This window comes from Bubalus bubalis, chromosome 6 (assembly GCF_019923935.1).
Source record: "Bubalus bubalis isolate 160015118507 breed Murrah chromosome 6, NDDB_SH_1, whole genome shotgun sequence".
NCBI lineage: Eukaryota > Metazoa > Chordata > Mammalia > Artiodactyla > Bovidae > Bubalus > Bubalus bubalis.
In genome coordinates, this window is record NC_059162.1 from 14486702 (window position 1) to 14501532 (window position 14831).

Sequence of the window (14831 nt, forward strand, 5' to 3'; positions counted from 1 at the left end):
ACCCCTGCTTCACAGGGTCACCCACTCCTGCTTCCTCTCTGTCCACCCTGAGTGGAGACAGAATGGGATGAATGTGCCCAACAAGAAGGATTCAGGTTAGACAGCAGGTAGGACTTCCCAGCAATACCTGGGAGGGAACCTGAGGGAGTCGGGGAAACACGGCAAGAAGGACCTGTGCTCTTGGTCTCATTTCCCCCATGACACACCTGTATAAAACATGCTCCCCCAGAGATAGGCCCCCTGGAAAGTGTTGGCAGAATCCAGAGTGCCAGCTCCTTTTAAGCATTCTGCTGCTGCTGCTAAGTCGCTTCAGTCGTGTCCGACTACCACTCCCTAAAAAGTCCTTCCTCCCATCTAACAATCCCTTCATGGAACTATAGCTTGAATCCTAGAATTTTTCTAAATAAAAAGACTTAACACACATGGTACAATTTCAACAGCACAAAGGGAAAGTATGCCTCTTTCCCCCCCTGTTCATAGCCACCCACCTCCTCTCCCAAAAGGCAACCGCTGGTGCCTGCGTCCTCCCTGAGATACTCTGTGTGTTCAAACACATACGTCTACACACACTCCTCTTCCATTTAAGCCCTGATCACAGCATTTTTAGCTCCTCTAGACCAGGGCTCCTAGCCTGAGGTCAAGATGAAACTCAGGGGATCCTTGCATCTGCTGAAACTGCACACACAATGCCAGCTAGGCTCCTGGGTATGGTTTCCAGGAAGAAATAATGCATTAAGAGGCACCCGGTCTAGCCCAGCTCCTCAACTTACAGAGGAAACTGAGGCCAGAGAGAGGAATGGTGGTGTCCAGGGTCCTCAGCATGGTGGAGGCCCATCAGGAGAATTCCAGGCTCCTCTAGCCTGCATTCCAAGGAGCCCCACAGTCCCCACAAGGACAGGGTCAAGGAGGGCTGCAGCTCCGAAAGGCAGTTCCACTTGTATCACATGTGGCATATATAAGGGGCAGAGCCTGGGCTCATTAGGCCGGGCAAAGTGTTTCTGAGGTTCCCAGATCTCCTTTCGGGATCCTTCTGACTGCCCAGCCTTGCAAGGACCCACTGCAGCCCTGGTGGTCAGTCCCACGAGGAGGGGTGAAGGGAGACAAGGTCTGGCCTGGGATCAGCACGAAGTCTGGCCTCCCCATCCTCCTGCATTTGTTTGGACCCTGGAGCCTAAGCATCAACATTCTAGGGCTGGGCTTTCTTAACCTCCAGGTGTTGAGGGCCCTGGGGAGGGCGAGGCAGCCAGTGCCTGACTGGGGCCAGCCCTCTGCTTCCAATAGTGGCCTGGCTCCTGGCTTAGAAGGGAGGCTTCTGGTGAAGGAGCCGGGGCAGGCACGAGGAGGTGGGAGGAAAGACTAGCCTGAGCACAGGAAGGGGAAGCAGGCATTGGTGACAGCAGGTGGGAGAGGAGCCACAGAGGGTAGGATGCCTTTTGGAAACAAAAAGACCCAGACACAGACAGGGGCAGGAAGGGTGGGGAGGGGTCCCTCCCTCAACAGGGATGCCAAGACCGGGGTGGGAGGGTCCAGGCGGACACTGAGGAATGTGCTCTCAGAGTCCCACTGAGCATATGCAGATGAGGCCTGTCTGTATGCAAATGAGACCGTCTATATGCAGATGAGGAAAGAGGGCATTCTCTTCTCAGGGTTACCATAGAGCCCATCCCTACCGCCTTCCCCCAGGCCCCCAGCTGCCAGGCAGCCTGGAAAGAAGCCAGGCCAAGGGATGGAGGGGAGCAACCTGCAATAGAAGGTTAGACTTCAGGAAGAACTTACCAACGGAAAGTGGCCAGCCCTGGGCAGGGAACTGAAGAGGAAATGGTGGATATAGAGGGGCTGCTGAGAGAGCCAGGCAAAAGTAAAAGATGGTGGTGGACTGTGAAAGAACATCTCAGTCACCCAGAAACATAGGCAGATGGAAGGAAACTCTGAGAGGGAGGCAGGAGAAAAAAGAACTTCGACTTAGCCTCCACGCTGTGCCAGATCCCCAGGGAGCGTCTTCCACTCACAGTCTCACTGCTCCTGGTGATAACCCTGTGAGGCTGCTCACAGATGTGGCCCAGACAGACCGACATCTCTGCGCCACACAGTTTGCAAGAGGCAGGGCCCTGGGCTGTTCGACTCCACAGCAGACAGCCGCAGCCTTTAGGATCCTCCCGGTCCTTCCTGGCCAGCACTCCTCCTAACCTGAGGGAAACTGAAGGGCCCTGGGGGCTTGGAGCCTGCGCCTGAGTGAAGGAGAGGTCTGGCTGGGTCTCAGGACCACAGAGGGGCTGCAGAGGGCTGGGAACTTCAGTAGAAGGTAGGGTGGGGCTGTGGAGGGTAACTGAGTGGGCATATAGCAGGAGAGGGACAGCAGGGCAGGGAAGGACGCCAGGTATAACACTGTGGGGGAAACCGAGGCCCACAGAGATTGGGAGGGTCGCCCTCCTCACTCAGCAGATTGAAGTCCAAGCTGGGCCTGAACCCAAGGCACTGGGCCCCCAGCCCAGGGCCCCCTTCCTGGGAATGCAGAGGCTGGGCATGGGGGGTGTCTTTGAGAATAGCCTCTCCTCTTCCTCCAGTGGCCCCTGGCCCCCCACATCCAATGGTGTAGCCAAGGCCTTTGTGGGGAAGCTGTGGGGAAGAGAGGCCCCTTGTTGGCCCATTCATCGTGCTGGAGGCTTGGCCAATGCCAGCCCAGGCACCGGCTGGGCTCTCCTTCCTGGGGGTGCCAGCCGGCCCCCACCCACTGCCCCTGCCCGCTCCCCAGCTCTGCCGTTTCCTGGAGCCTCAGGGCTTTGGCCCCAGTCCCGGCTGAAAGATGGCGGGGAGCCCCGGCCCCCGCGCCCCCCGCACCTCGCCTTTCACACGCTGGCACCAGAGCCGTGGGAACGCTGGACGGCAGCTGGGCACCGGTGCCCGGCTCTACCCACCCCCAGCCCAGCCAACCTCAGAGAGGGGAGAGGAACAGGCTGCCCCCAAAAAAAGATCCCTCCAGGATGGGGCCCTAGAAATCCTTAGCACTAATTATGAATCTGGGGACAAACAAGGCATTTGCAAGTCAATTAGTGACAGAACTTTCCCAGGAAAGCGCTTCATCCAGGCTCAACTTCAGACAGGGACACATGCTGGGTCATCTTGTCCCTCCCCCTGCCTCTGCCCTGCTCGAAGCTCAGGGACAGAAGCCGCCCAATGTTCTGCCAGCCCCTGTGTGGCAGAGGGTCCCAGAGCCCCGATGGGCATGAGAGGCAGGAGGGCAAGGCTGCACTTGCTGAGGTCAGTGAGAGGTCACTAGAGGTCTGACACCAGGAGACACTGTTAGGCCCCTGGCCTCAGATCCCCCGGGATAGAACCTGGTGGCTCCTGGACAGAATTGCCAAGGAGACAGCTGGCCCGGACAGGGTGGCATGGATGGTGGGTGGAAAAACAGACGTCACTGTAAAAGGGCCAGGGAGAGGTGCTACCCGAAGGACACAAAGAAACCAGGTCAAGAGGAGACCAAGGGAAAGGCAAGTGGTCCTAGGCACCTCAGCGCGTGCCCAGGCAGGAGGGAGGCCCACAACCGAGGGAGGGGGTTCAGCTACACCCACGGGAACTTCAGGCGGACTGGCCGGCCAGCTGGGGCCCCTTCCCATACAGAGGGCGACAGAGCCCATGGGGTGGCTGCTCCCAGGCACGGAGGCCTTTAGCTGGGAGAGGGGCTCTCTGCTGAGAGGACCCCTTAATTGGGGGAAGAGAGTGAGGGAAGGGGCTGTTTGGGCCTCGCCATCTGAGAGAGATTAAGGGATTATAATTAAAATGTGTTTGAGGGACTCCAAGCAGGTGGGTTGGGGCTGGTGCTAACGATCTAATTGCTGCCTTTAGCCAGGGCTTTAGCCAGGGCCTGGCTGCTGAGGCTCGGTAATGAGTGGGGGTGTTTTTTTTTCAAGGAGAGTGAGTGAGAAGAGGCGGAGCTGAGGGTCCAGGAGGGGAAGTCTTTCTCTCCACTTTGAACACCTCAGCTCCCAGGGTCGCGTGCCTGGAGAGGCTCCCCCTACTGCTCTCCCTGAGAAACCAAGGGGAAGGCTGCGGCTCAGTGGCGTTCCTGGTGGCCTGGAGAATTTGGGAGCCAGGAGTGAGTGGAGAAGATACTTAGGCCACTACAGAGAGGGGACATTGAGACAGGGGATGGTTAGGGTGTCCTTGGAACAGTTAAACAACATGAACATGAATGGCAGACGTGCTGTGTCAAGCATTGTACAAAACACTCTGTGAATGGATTTCATCCTCACAGCCCTGGTGAGGTAGGTCAGCCCTGCACGGCTGGAGCAGGGCTCAGCCCCCTAGCTAAGCAGAAGTCAGAGGTCCCACTGGCCAGGGGTGGCTCCGTTCTGGGAAGGGACAGAGGGATAAACCCTCTCTAGACTCTGAGACTTCAGGCTGAGGGGCAAGAGCATGCAGAGTGCAGCCCAAAGACCCTTGACTCTGGGAGTCCAGCCTGCCTGAGGTGGTGCAGACCCCCTCCTGCCTCTTCTGCGGAAAGCCCGTTAGGACACACCAGGTGTCACAGCCAAGCTTTCACATATGATGTTCCCTCTACTTGGAAAGCCATTCCTGCGGCTCCATCTCCACCCTTCTGAGAGATCCTCCTCTCCCCTGCAAACCCTGGATCCCCTGAGAGTTCACCCTCTCCGTCCTCTAAAGTTTTGTGCCTTTAAAATGAAGAAATGGCTTATTCAGAAATAAACCCAATTTAAAATAATAATTATTCCCTCTTTTTTTAAAGGCTTGGGAAGGACACTGCCTGTGTGCATGTTTTAGTCGCTCAGTTGTGTCCAGTTCTTTGTGACCCCGTGGACTGTAGCCCACCAGGCTCCTCTGTTCATGGAATTCTCCAGGCAAGAATACTAGAGTGGGTTGCCAGTCCCTTCTCCAAGGGATTTTCCCAACCGAGGGATCAATGGGTCGATCACAATGCAGGTATCCTGCATTGCAGGCAGATTCTTGACTGTCTGAGCCAAGAGGGAAGCCTGGGAAGGACAGTGTTTAACCCCAAAGGCCAGAGCATAAGAGAACCCTTGAGACTCCTCTCCTCCCTGGAGAGGAAGAGTGGAGCTTCAGTTCCTTTTCTCATCCTCCCCTTCCTCCCACCAGGTTCCTGCCTCCTCGCAGAGCCTGGTCACTCTGCCCTACACACCCCCTGGCCCTCAAAGAGCATTTCAGTGTTGGCCCAGAGAGTGAAAAGTGCTCTTCACTGCCGGGTGGGCCTCATGGGCAGAGCCCCTGGAGTCTCACTAGCTCTGCACAGGCCAAGTCCCGGAGCCAGCAGCTGCCCCTGTAAACACAGTGAAGGCCTGGCTGCTCTGGCCTGGAGCGCTCTGGGGACTGCTGCTCGCACTCCTCTGTGCGTGCCCGAGGGACTTTTGCTGCCGGGTCCTAGCTGTGGGCCCCGATACTCTGCCGTGTGCTCTCTTCTAGGCCACCTCCCCTCTCTGCGCCTCCGTGTTCCACCTGGGACATGGGTGTATACCTGCCCTTCCTCCCCCGTATGGCTGAGCTACGGATAACGGGGCTCTGGGCACCAGTCTTGGCGTTCTTATCTGAAAAATGGGGATACAAATAGTAGCTGATTGCCAGAGCTGTTGGAGGAATTAAATGAGATAATGTATGTAAAGTGCTTGGCGCGCAGCGGGGCATGAAGCAGGGGCTCATAAATGGTGGCTGTTATTATAGTTATTAAATGGGAGGGACCCTACAGATTGTGCTAGCCTGGGGAAGGGACTCCTCATTATTGCTCTGGCTGGGAATAATGAGGCCTCGTGGTAATAGCCCCTTGCACTCCCAGGCCCCTCTGACAAAAGGACGCAGCGGCTGGGGACGGGCTCGACAAAGTGAGAAGTGAATGGTGCATAATGGGACACTTAGGGGCTTAGCCCGGGCTGGGGGGCACTGGGAAGGACCCTCTGGCTGTGGCTCCAGGTGCTGAAGGACCCCACCGGCCAGAAACCCACACCAATAGTCTGCCGTTTCTCTGCTTCAGTGTGGCTTGGTCAAGAGCCTTCAGCTGCAAACCCAGGTCATCTGGGCTTTTTCTAATATGGACTGAGCGCCTCTAAGTGCCAAGGACTGCTCTGCATGCCAGGGCACCAGCCTGCACCAACAGACCCCAGGACCTCTGGCTTCATGAGGCTAGTGTGAGAGAACAACACAAATCCAAAAATAAATAAATAAATAAGCAAAATCCATAGAGACGGTGATGAATGTCCTGGAGAAAAACAGAAAGAGAAAGGGGACATAAGGACTGGAGTCAAGGTGGAGAATTCAACTTAAATAAGGTGCTTTTAGAAGGCCAGATTTTGTTCAGCCTTTTCTTGTGGAAAATGTTAAATAGATGCAAAACTCAACAGACTAGTCTAATGGACCCCCACCTGCCCGTCATTCAGCTTCCACAACTGCCAATCTTGTTTCATCTGCACCTCCATCTACTCCCCCCCACCTTCCATGTCACTCTGAAGCAAATGCCAGCCTTCTCCTGTCACGGAGGATGTGATTTGAGCAAAGACCAAAGGAGATGAGGAAGACAGCCACGTGGCCATTTGGGAGGTGAGCATTCTAGGCAGAGTGCTGTGCCTGGGATTCGAAGCTCAGCCCTGCCTCTCCTGGCTGTGTAACCTACAGGAGTCTCCTAACTGCTCTGAACCTCGGTTTTGTCATCTGTGAAATGAAGCCTGTGCCCTCACCCCACAAGGAGTTTGTAGGGATGGGATGAGAATCTCCACGAGTATTTTAAAAAATAGAACAATGCAAGACTTCCCTGGTGGTCCAGTGGCTAAGACTCTAGGCTCCCAGCGCAGGGAGCCCAGGTTCAATCTCTGCTCAGTCATGTCTGACTCTTTGAGACCCCATGGACTGTGGCCCACCAGGCTCCTCTGTCTATGGGATTTTTCAGGCAAGAATACTGGAGTGGGTTGCCAATCTTCCCCACCCAGAGACTGAACCTGTCTCCTGCATTGGTAGGCAGATTCTTCACATTGAGCCACCTGGGAAGCCCAGGTTGGGAAGGAGCTCTGGGGGTGATTTCCTGCAGAAGGTTACCCCTGAACTTAGTCTAGCAGGTCACAGTGATGGGGAGGGAGCTTGGACCCAGAGCTGGGCCATATTTGCTGGCCTACCCCTCACCCCCACCCCCATGGATGGGCCACAGGACCCCAGGCTGCTGGAAACAAGAAAAGGGCCAAAGGCCCGGATGGCCAACTGTTCTCTGAGAGGCTTGGCCCCCTTTAAAGAAACTTACCATCACCTCCACCTCTCTCCCAGGGTGATTATCACCCAAAGAGGCCTTTCCTGGGGGGAACACAGAGACCCCCCTACTCCCATCCTCTAGGCAGGATAATGGGCCATTCACACTGAAGGGACCCCAGCCCCACACCTGGCCTCTCAGGCAGCCCCCGACAGCCCCTTTGTCCCAGGCCTGCCCTGCACACGGGTGTCGGTTGTCGGTGGCAGGGACGCCCTAGTCCCCAGCTGGAGCACTCCTGGCCCTTCCCCCACCTCTCCAGCCGCCTGGACTCTGGGCTCCGTTTGGGGGGAACTGGGCCCACCATTCACCCCACACCGCTCACTAGGAATTTCACTCCTCTCGAGAGTCCTTACAGAGCTATGGGAAAATGGGAGGGAATAATTAGGAAAATCATTAGCGTCTCAAGGCCCATCTGAGAGGGATTAAGGGATTAAAAGCCTTCCAACCAATCTCTCCTACTTTAAGTTGTTGTAGTGGTTTTGTTTTCAGGACTTTTTTTTCCTCTCTCTCTCTTCTTTTTTCCTGGGTCGGGGGGAGACTAAAGTCTTGGTGGATTCTTCCTTCAAAAGCTGCAGGAAAAAGTCAAGACATTGAAGTCTGAGGGGAGAAGAATGGGGAAGGGCAGGTGTGTGGGGGAGGGTCCCTTCCCAAGCTCTCCTGGGCCGCTTTGGGTCACTTCTCTGGACATGAGTGGATGGGGGGCGGGGTGGCAGGGGCAGCAGCCAGGCTGGGCATGAGGGGAAGCCCAGACATGCCTGCTGAGAGCTGACGGGCTCCCTTGGAAGGCCCCTGAGGGGCCTAGCCCTGCCTGCTGGGCCACCTACCTCCTTCTCCAAGTCATGGCTGATGGGGTCCAGTGGAGGCAAAATGGGCCAAGGGTTCCATGTGACACAGCCTGCTCTGGAAGCCCACGGCTGGAGGACAGAGGATGCAGAGAGGCAGAAAGGCTGCGTCAACAAAGTTTTTTTACTGTTTGCAGGGAGCAACATATACCGCTGTCTTTGAGCAGCGCATGGTCCAGTGGGGTGCTTGCGAGCGTGCTAAGTCCCTTCAGCCTTCAGTTGTGTCTGGCTCTGCAACGCTGTGGACTATAGCCCACCAAGCGCCTCTACCCATGGGATTCTCCAGGAAAGAATACTGGAGTGGTTTGCCAGGCCCTACTCCAGGGGATTTGTCCAGTCCAGGGATTGAACCTGTGTCTCTTATGTCTCCTGCATTGGCAGGCAAGTTTTTTGTTTTTTGTTTTTTGTTTTTTTACCGCTAGTGCTACCCGGGAAGCCCCTAGTGAGAGTGAGCAGGTAAAAATGAACAGCTCGTTACAACACATTGTGAGGCTGGCTGAAAGGTGAAAGGGGTGAGGGGGTCTACAGAGGCAGACCTCATCCAGCCTGGAGGGACTGGGGACAGTTCCCTGGAATGGGTTATTTATTTCTGAGCAGATCCCTAGGCCTGGCACCTGGTAGTACTCAGCAGCTATGAGGTAAACGTTCCACTAAGATGCGCCATCCCCTTTTATAGGGAGTGTCTCACTGAAATGGTCCCCCAACCACAGGAGGAGAAATTAAATCCTGTATCACTTGGCTTAAGGCAAAGCTGGTATTTGGGTTGCAGGAGGGCAGAGGCGCTCATCATCAGAGGCGCACATCAGAGGGGTGCATCCAAGCTGTCCCTAGAGTCTTCATGAACTCCATCCTGACCCAGCCTCAAACATTCTGGGGAAGAAAGATGCTAGCCAGCATCATGTGACTCACATAGTGCACCTCCCCTCCACCCCCACCACACATTCACAGCTCCATTTCTCTGGAAGGCTCAGCTGACCCCCTCTGAACCCTCTGTACCCAATGACCCTTGCCTTGAAGGCCTGAAGCCCGGTGGGGTAGCTGGTGAAAGGGAGCAGTCCTTCCCAAGATGGAGTCAAGCGGGAGCAATCCCAGAGCCCGCACCTCGCCAATGGTGCGGGTGAGAGATGCTGGTGGCTGCAGCCTGCTACGGCATTAATAGTCGCGTTTATAAATGATCTTAATTAGTAACTGCCAACAAGAAGCCCGGTTCTAATTCCACCAATAATCGAGGCTTGCGGGGCGTGGACAGGAACGCGAGTGGGGGGATGGCTGGGATGGATGGCTGGCAGACCCTGTGTGTAGCTTGCAGATGCCTTGCAGCTGTGGAGTGCAGCTACCACAGGGGCCAGCCAGTGGCCGGAGAGATGGGAAGGAGGGGGACCCTGCCCCCCACCGGCTTTCACACCAGGGTTCCTTGACCCCCCATGGCGCAGCCTCCTCATATGGTGTTGGGACAAAATGAAGCGTGAGGAATTGCGGGCAGGAGGGGAGTCCTCTGTCTGTGCCTTCAGAGCCAGATCCCAGACAGCAGACTGTGGGATGGAGGCGAGCCTGTAAAAGCCCGAGTGAAATGAGCTAGAAGGGGATTGGGAACAAGCCCCACAGTGTCCAGGAGCCACATTCCTTGCTCTGGGGAGATGGATGGTGCTAAGCTGAGAAGGAGGGGACACTGGGGTGGGGGTGGTGGGGGCAGCTTCTCTAGCTGAGGGCTCTCTTACTGAGAAGAGCAGGGGAGGAAAAGCTAATTTAAGAATCCAGCCTATGTCCTGGCACAACAAAGCCCACTTCCTCTCTCAGCCTCAGAGCCAAGCGGGGTCTGCTTGGATCCTGCCCAGGGACCTTTCCGAAGACCATCCAGAACAGTCCCAGGGAGCCCTGGAAATCCAGGCTGAAGAGAGAGAGCGCCACCTTCAGGGCAGAGAATGTCTGGGCAAGCCTCTCTGGGGACCACCTGCAAAGGGAAGAGAAGAGGGAGGGTCATGGGGGGAAGGATGTGTTCTGGGGTCCGGCAAGGGGAGGCTCTAGCCAGGTGTGGAGACAAGTGAGGGCTTGGTTTGGCTTCTTTCAGAGGTGGCATCTGGGGGTCCTCAGAGTCTGGGCAGCCCCAAGTCAGAATGCTTTAAAGGGTTCCAGGTTGGAGCAGAGACCCAGTGAAGAGTTGCAAGGGAGTCTACTTCCAAGGGCTTCCCTGGTGGTTCAGTCAGTAAGGAGTCTGCCTGCTGTGCAGGAGACTGCCTGCAGTGTAGGAGGCCTAGGTTCAATCCCTGAATCAGGGACAAGCCCCTCGAGAAGGAAATGGCAACCCATTGCTGTATTCTTTCTTGCCTGGAAATCCCAAGGACAGAGGAGCCTGGTGGGCTACACCCCCTGGGGTCACAAAAGAGCCAGACACAATTTAGCGACTAAATCACCACCACTTTCAAAGGTGGAGAGTAGAGGTGGACAGAACTCTTGACTGCTTCCCTAGCACAGTGAAATGCCCCAGCTCCCAGCCCACATCCCTTAACCCTGCCTCAAACTCCCCTCTTATCTAATAGTCTCTCAAATGCTCTCCCAGGAGGCCAGGCTCCACTGCCTGCACCCCACTTCTGCCTCCCCAGAAAGGAGTTGCCATGCATGTTGTACCTGGATCCTCACAGAGGCCAGGAAGACAGAAGAGCCCCAGGACAAACCAGAAATGAGCAGGCCTCTGAGGCAGCCCTATAACCCCTGTTTCCCACAAGACCCCTGCCCTCCCAGCATCTTCTTCCTCTTCCTCTCTCAATTTTATCCTGCCTTGTGTGCATGTGTTAGTCGCTCAGTCATGTCCGACTCTTTGTGACCCCGTGGACTGCAGCCCACTGGGCTCCTCTGTCCATGGAATTCTCCAGGCAAGTATACTGGAGTGGGTTACCATTTCCTTCTCCAGCATCTTCTTTGACCTGGGCATCAAACCCGGGTCTCCGGCATCGCATCATGAGCAGATTCTTCACCGTTTGAGCCACCAGGGAAACCTGCCTTACTGGGACTGAAAACCTGAACTTCCCCGGTCAGCTCTCATTTTGCTGTTGCTCCAGTTGATTTTGTCACCTCAAATCTTATGAGTCCCAGAAACATCACTGCTTAAAGGGCCCAGGCACCATTTCTGAAATAGCTCTCACCCTAGGGGCATCAGTTGTCGACCGTGAGCCTGTGTGGGAATTTAGGAAAGTTGAAATCAGGTCCTGCACCTTGCAGAGTTGAAAGTCCATTTACTGGAGCTCAGCCTGCAAACACCCAAGAGCCAGGGCCAAGTTCCCAGCTAAAATGGACGCTGCTCCAAGCACAGAGTCTCTTGCTCACTGTCCAGATATTTTCCTCCAGTGCCGAACAGTGCAGTGTGTTAGGTGGACGCAGGCTCCTGGGCTGCGGGGAGAGGAACACACTCTTTCACCTGTGGGAGGGAACTTTGTGTGGCACTCCCGTCGCTGAACCTCTAGTCACTGGAGAAGCTTCAGGCCTGCATGGCTGGCATTTCTCTCGTAAAAGGTGGGCCTTCTCAACTGGTAGCAGCAGAAGGAAGCAGGAAGGCGGCCTGGACTCGGCCTGGGGCTCACCTTGTCCAGTAACCTGTTTTGGGGAAACCATGAGTATTTCTCTCAAGGTTCTAGAAGGAAACTGGCTCCAGAGACAACCCAGATCAATGTCATGTGAAAAAATGATGGAGATGGGGAGGGCAGTTAACAGGTAAGGAGGATGGGAAGAGCAGAAACTCTAGGTTATGTTTAGCCTTCAGGATACAGGGGCTCAGAGAAATGAACTGGTTTGTGCAGGCCATCAAGCTAGTGAGCAGGGGAGCCAAGTTGGGGGCCCACCACGGTCTGACCCTAAAGTTAAGGCTCTTTGGGGAGAGGAGTAGGAGTGGAGGGAACAGGTGACCACCCCTCCCTTGCTCCAAGGCCTGATTTTGGTCCTCTTCTGCCTTCCTCCTGGAGCTGGCGGGCTCCGATGGGCGATCAGACAGCCGCACCGAGACAATGGCACTCTGTCCCGGGCGGGCGCTCCGGGACGATAGCTCATCCCTATGCAGGGGCCGCCTCCCCCACCCGGGCCTGGCCGCCAGCCCCTTTCAGGCGGTGGAAGACGCGGCGGCGGCAGAGGGGGATTCTCACAGGCCGTTGGACATTTGCATAGCCCGCTCGCCCGCCCGGAGACATTGGCCCGCATTGTTCCCGGGAGGCGGCGGCGGCGGGCGCACGGGCCGCGGCGCGCGGGGCGGCGCGGCGGACCCGGCTGGGAGTGGGCGGGAGGGCCAGACAAAGGAGACGGGGCGCGCAGAGCCGGGCGGCGGCGGGTGGGGGACATCCTGACGGTGGGAGAGAAATATCGGGGTGAGGTGGGGGGAGCACGGCTGCCGAGTTAGTCTGTCCCGGGACCACCACCACCCCCCACTTCGGACACCCACGCCGTGTCTAATTCCTCCTCGAGCTGGGGCCACCTTGCGCCGTGATTTGAATCCCAATAGTGGGGCATCTCAGGCCTTTCCCAGGCTGCGCAGGTTCGGAGGGCGGTGTCCTCCAGGGGTCACAGGAGCAGCTCGGAGCTCCTGGCCTGGGGGTGGTGAGGGGACGGATCTGGCCACACAGGGACAGAAGCACCCTGAGGTCCACGGGGAACCTTGGGCCTCTCCCCCAGATGTCTGGCCCGGAAGCCCTGTTATCGCCCACACATACTCCAAAACAGTGACCACCTCCAGAAACCCTTCCCTAAGGGTTCTGACCTTGCTGGCTTGACACTGACCCCCGGCGCAGCCGGTCTTCCCCATCAGTGGGGCCCTGGGAGGCAAGCAGGGTCTCAGGGTCCTCGTCCATCATTGTCCCCAGAACTCGGGCACTGGGGCTGGACAGACAAGAGTTCATGAGTGGGCAAGTGTCTGATTGTCCTGCATTGAGAGTAATAATGGTGGTGATCAGAGGGGCTGTCCCTGAGGGGCAGAGGCCTCACTGTCCTGAAGGGGTGAGGAAGGAGCCCCCTTGGCCCCTGTCCCCGCCATCTTCTTGACCTGCTCATTGTCACCCTGTTGACCCAGCCTGAATGGATGGGCCACCGAGTGTGGGGGACCGATGGTGCTGAGCTAGGGGCTACAGGAAAGATGGGGGAGGGGCTCAGTCGCAGGGCAGCAGAGAGGCTCCTAGGATACCCTAGGGGCTAGGACATTTCTTGCCCTCTGAGCTATCTGCCTGAAAGCAGTGATGGAGGAGCACTCCATACCCAAACTGCAAATGATGATGGCTCAGTCCATCACTCAGACTGAACGATCTATGGACTGCCCACTGGGGAGCTGGGCACCAGAGGAAGAGCTATGGGAGGGAGAGGAGGAAATGTAGAGTGAAAAAACAAGGGCCTGGTTTCGCCGACTTCAGCCCTGGACAGAGTCCCCTGAGCCATGAAGCCAGGGTGCTGGATCTTGTAGATCTCAGCAGTGTCTTGGGCTGTGAGCAGCTTCAAGGGAGTAACAGAGCCTCAACTGTTTGGTTACAGGATTTTCAGGGCCATCTCTTGTTGGGCAGCTACCACGCTGTCCCTCCTTTCCCAAGGACCTCTTGGCAGGCCACCTTGGGACCTGCACTTTCCTCCCTTAGAAGCTGGTAACTGTCCTCTCCCAGGAAGGGTTCAATTGTCACTTCTTCAGGAAGCCTCCCTGGATTGAGATGGGAGCAGTGACCAGCCTGGGCTGGAGCAGCCCCATTTAGTCAAGCCTGGAGGAGATTTGGTTATGGTCAGAAAAGAACCAGAGTGATCAGGAAAAGATCAGGTGGGGAAATGCCGGTGGTATGTGTAAATGAATAGTCATAAATCAGAACTTTACCCACCCAAACCAAGCAAGGGCAGGGAGGGTCTTATCCTCAACTCCTTTCCTATAAGTCTTTCAGATCTCAGAGGACTGCTCGGGGAGCTTGGGGGCAGAACAGATCAGCTGACTGTACCTGGATCTTTCCAGGGCTGGAGCGAAGGCTCTGCAGGATGGAATGGGGGATGGGCCTCTGCTTGTCCAGACTCCCACCCTCCTGGGGCTCACAGGACAGGATACCTTTCTGCAATCTCAGCAGTCATCCTTCTGCCTCAGCACAAGGATCTCCCTCCAACATACTGATCCCAGCCAGCAACGAGACAGGGGAGGCTGTGGAGGAAGGAGGGGAACTCAAGGGGAGGGATACACCAAGTCTGTTTGGGCCACAAAGGGGGTGGTCCCATGGAGCACTTGTCCCTCAACAGCACTCCTTGTTCCTCAGCTTTTCCTCAGCTCTGTGCTGTCTTCTTTCTCCAGCCCAGCTCAGTCCCTTTAACTACAGTGAGGATGGAGCCTCGTGGGAACACCTTTTGCCCCTATCCCAGGACTGCTGCTGCTGCTGCTGCTGGTAAGTCGCCTCAGTCGTGTCTGACTCTGTGCGACCCCATAGATGGCAGCCCACTAGGCTCCTCAGTCCCTGGGATTCTCCAGGCAAGAATACTGGAGTGGGTTGCCATTTCCTAGGACTAGGCCCCAGAAATCTCTCCTGGGGTTTGGTCCTGAGGAAGAGTTCTGTAGTCTTGTTCACTCCTGTCAGAAGCCTGGGGAGCGGCAGGAGAGGGCAGAGGGGCTCCCAGCACTTCAGGTTTGGGAAAAGAGCTCTGGTCTTCTGGAAGGATGGATTCTTAGTCAAATGAAAGATCTGGAAGCCCTAGCACCGCCTGACATGTGATGGGGAGTGGGTGCTCAGAAAAGTCTT

General features: G+C 56.3%; 1 long non-coding RNA gene across 1 annotated transcript; it reads right to left on the reverse strand.

Moving 5' to 3' along the window:
• Nucleotides 1-11004: 11004 nt before the first annotated feature.
• Nucleotides 11005-14288, reverse strand: LOC123333969. Its single transcript, XR_006551607.1, has 3 exons — nt 14153-14288; nt 12842-12960; nt 11005-11691 (listed from the first exon to the last, which is right to left on the reverse strand). It is a non-coding gene; the product is annotated as an uncharacterized LOC123333969 (long non-coding RNA).
• Between the last annotated feature and the right edge of the window lie 543 nt (nt 14289-14831).